Source organism: Myotis davidii, unplaced genomic scaffold, assembly GCF_000327345.1.
Source record: "Myotis davidii unplaced genomic scaffold, ASM32734v1 scaffold1224, whole genome shotgun sequence".
NCBI classification, from domain to species: domain Eukaryota; kingdom Metazoa; phylum Chordata; class Mammalia; order Chiroptera; family Vespertilionidae; genus Myotis; species Myotis davidii.
This window is the reverse complement of record NW_006295383.1, coordinates 3825-8128: the sequence shown is the minus strand read 5'-3', so window position 1 is coordinate 8128 and position 4304 is coordinate 3825.

Below are 4304 nucleotides of genomic sequence, written 5' to 3'. Positions count from 1 at the left end.
GGGAGATGTGCAGGAGGCAGCTGATCGATGTTTCTCTCTCATCGATGTTTCTATCTCTCTCCCTTCCTCTCTGTAAAAAATCAATAAAATGTAAAAAAAAACGTGTTAAAAAAAGAGAAATTTATACAACCATAAGATGGCACGTGAATAAAGACTTTTAAAAATAAAGCTTTCTGAGCTACGTTGTTTAAAAGAGTATGTAAATTAATGTAAACAAGCATGTCAGACTCAAAGGCTAGCTCAGGCCAAATAAGGTTTAAGTTTATGTGGGCCGCAAAAAACACACACAAAAGCTTAAATTTTCATAGAAACATAGGTTTATTTTGTTAGAGACATGCTGAATACAGAGGGTTGAAATAAATGAGTAATCATTAACATAAAATAATGGAATATTTTAATAAAAATATTTTTTTCTTGAACATTAACTTATCAGACACTGAATAACTGCACAAATTAATAAGCATAATGCAAGTAAACCTATTTTTCTGGGCTGCAAAAATATTCGTTGTGGGTCGCGAGTTTGATATGCTTGATGTAAAGGGTAGGCAGCTCAGACTTCTGGAAGGACATTTTAGCTCAGAAGCTTAAGCTTTCAATAGGTATTCAGTATTTGGAAAGAAGAGTATGCCTGCTTCTGGACTAAGTGAATTCAGCATGTTTTAAGAATTTAGGCTGAAACCGATTTGGCTCAGTGGATAGAGCGTCAGCCTGCGGACTGAATGGTCCCAGGTTCGATTCCAGTCAAGGGCATGTACCTTGGTTGCGGGCACATCCCCAGTAGGAGATGTGCAGGAGGCAGCTGATCGATGTTTCTCTCTCATTGATGTTTCTAACTCTCTCCCTTCCTCTCTGTGGAAAATCAATAAAATATATTTTAAAAAAAATTTAGAATCTAGTTTGCTTAAAATGCCACCTTTGGTGCTTGCTTTGGCAGCACATGTACTAAAATTGGATACAGAGAAGATTAGCATGGCCCCTGTGCAAGTATGGCACAAATTCAAGAAGCATTCCATAAAAAAAACAAAAACAAAAAGAAACAAACCACCTTTGATAAATGCAAATTTTACTTTATCAATATGTAGCCTTCAGAATGTGTTTTTAGTAGGATCATGCCAATTAACCTTCTTTTGGTCAAGACTTCTTTGCAAATGTGATAAAAGCTATGGATTCTTGTAGAAAACTTGTACTGTATAAACAGTTTTGGGGGCATACTGAGGCCTGTTTTGGATGTACGTTAACCCTAACTTTAAAGTGTTGACTATTCAAGTATGTTAAACATTATGATATATCATACACTTCATTTTCTAAAATAAAGGTGATTTTAAAATGTGAATATTACCCTGGCTGGTGTGGCTCCCTTGGAGCATTGTCCTGTGTAGTACATCAAAAGGTCGCAGGTTTCACTCCCAGTCAGGCCATATACCCAAGTTGCATGTTTAATCCCCAGTTGGGGTGCTTACAGGAGGCTATTGATCTAAAAAGTTTCTCTCTCACATTGATGTTTCTCTCTCTCTCTTCTTCTCCCTCTCCCCCTTCCTCTCTAAAGTAAAAATTTGAAAAAATGTGAATGTTATGAGTAAGTTATGGAGGAACCTTACTTGATCCAGGTACTGACAAAAAGTTTATTCATAATTTGTAAGTAGATTTCATTCTTCAAAGCACTTCTTTTTTGTTGATTTCTCTCCCCCTTTTAAATTAAAGAATTTTATCATTATTTATTCATTATTATTTTATACTAGAAGCCCAATGCACGAAATCGTGCAAGGGCCTTGCCACAGCAGCTGCCTCGGCCCTCACAGCCCTGGCTTCGACTGGAAGGTCGTCTGGAAGGTCGTTTAGCTGTCTGGTCTAATTAGCATATTATGCTTTTATTATTATAGATTATTATAGAAGGTTAGTTTCAGATGTACAGCATAGTGACTAGAAATTTAATTAAAGAAATGAGCCCTCCCCATAAGTCCTAGTATCCATCTGACACCATACAGTTATTATTGCAGTATTACTAATTGGGGATCGAGCCCACAACACAGGCATGTGCCCTGACCCAGGAATCTGAATTATGACCTCCAGGTTACCACTGAGCCACACCAATTGGGCAAAGATAAGTATTTTTGACGGTCTCAAATATATCTGAGAAGGTAAAATTGTCTTAAAGACAGTTTCTCAAACTGATTTAATTTATTAAGAAGAATAATTAACCATTTGTTGAATACTTCTGGATTATTAAGGTGCTTTGCATGTGTTCCCAATCCCCAAAGCTACCCCATGAGGTGTGGCTGCTATAGTTTCTCATTTGGAGATGAGAGAACTAATTCGGTAACTTGCACGAGAAAGCAGCCACTAAGTAGCTGCTTGACCCCAATGCTTTTACCCTTTGCTCCTTTCCTGTATTGCTCTGTTGGACTGAAATCTGTTTCTTACATGTTTTGTCCACGTTGAATTATGATTTTTAATCAATCAAATTATATATATACTAGAGGCCCGGTGCACAAAAATTTGTGCACTCGGGGGGAGGGGGTGTTGAGGAGCTCCCCCCTGCCACTCACAGAGTAGGGCCAATAGGGGATTGGGGCACGCCCCCTGTCACACACAGAGCAGGGCGGATCTGGGGGTTGGCGCGCCGCCCTCTATCACCCACAGGGCAGGGCCGGTCAGGGGGGTGGGGCGCCGCCACTCTCACACTCAGGGCAGGGCTGATGGAGGTTATGGCTCTACCCCGTCACACTCAGAGCCACAGGGTGATCAGGCGGGGAACGTTGGTTTCCTCCATCACTGAAGCAAGCAAGCCTCATGTTCAGTTTAAGCTGCCTGGCTGCCAGCCGCCATCTTGGCTGGCAGCTAATTTGCATATCATCCTGATTAGCCAATGGGAAGGGTAGCGGTCGTACGCCAATTACCATGTTTCTCTTTTATTAGATAGGATATACTAGAGGCCCGGTGCATGAAATTTATGCATGGAGGCTGTCTTTCAGCCCAGCCTGCACCCTCTCCAATTGGGGACCACGTGGGGGATGTCCGACTTTCAGTTTAAGCCCTATCCCAGTGGGATCCCTGTGGGATCAGGCCTAAACTGGCAGTCGGACTTCCCTTTAGCAATTGGGACTGCTGGCTCCTAACCGCTCACCTGCCTGCTTACCTGATCGCCCCTAACTGCCTCTGCATGTCAGCCTGATCTCACCTCTTACTGCTCTCCCCTGCTGGTCTGATCGCCCTTGACTGCTTTCCCCTGGCAGCCTAATCTTGCCCCCAATGGCCCACCCCTGCTGGCCTGATCTCACCCATAATTTCTTGCCTCTGCCTGCCTGATCGCCCTTAACTGCCCTCCCCTGCCAGCCTGACTGCAGGACTGACTTCCAGTGTTTGGTCATCCATTTAGTCGTTTTGGATGTTACGGACCCTGGCTCTTTATATATATAGATGTGCAGGCCTCGTACCAGAGACCATAGACTCCAGTATCAATGAGGTCTGGTCCCTGTCCTCTAGTTGCTTACAAATCATACAAAAGGTGAGACCCATAGCTCCAAAGAGAGTTAGCAAACCCTCACTATTGATGTCTTACATTTTCAATATATGTATGTAATCTTATTGGCAGAAGGGAGGCCCTGTTGATTTCATCATTTTCAATAGCAAAGGATGTGGAGGGCATCTGCTAGTTCTTCATGAGCAGCATTTCATAAACTTCAGTCATTTAAATATGTCACAATATTGGTACACCATATAGTATTGCCATGCACTAGTAGTTAATAATTTTCTCTAAGTTCATTAATTTTTAGTTTAATTCAATGTACTTCAAAGAAAATTTCCTACCATTACAAAAACCAAATCAGCTGCCATAAATGGAGGCTAATCCTATAAAATAAAAGCCTAATATGCAAATTATCCCCTCAGGTGGTCGTTCGACCAGGAACCCGGGAGTTTGACTGCTCACTATGATGTGTGCTGACCACCAGAGGGTGGCGTGGAACATGGTGGGTGTCAGGGATGTGGTGCTGTCAGTAACCTTGGCGTATCGGTAAGACGCTCCAGTCAACTGAGATACCCAGCCAGGGACAATCTAATTTTTAATGGGGAGGAGCAAGCTACGGATTGAGGTACTGTGTGAATAAGGGTAGAAAATGGCTATAAAAGTACCGTATTTGCCGGCGTATAAGACGATTTTTTGGCCCTGAAAAATATGCCTCCAAGTGGGGGGTCGTCTTATACGCCAGGTACACTTCAGATAGACTGCCCATAGTGCTTGCCCCGTGCCATAGTGGCCTCCCGATGCCCGCCCACTTCATTCCACATACCGTTCAGGCATCAGC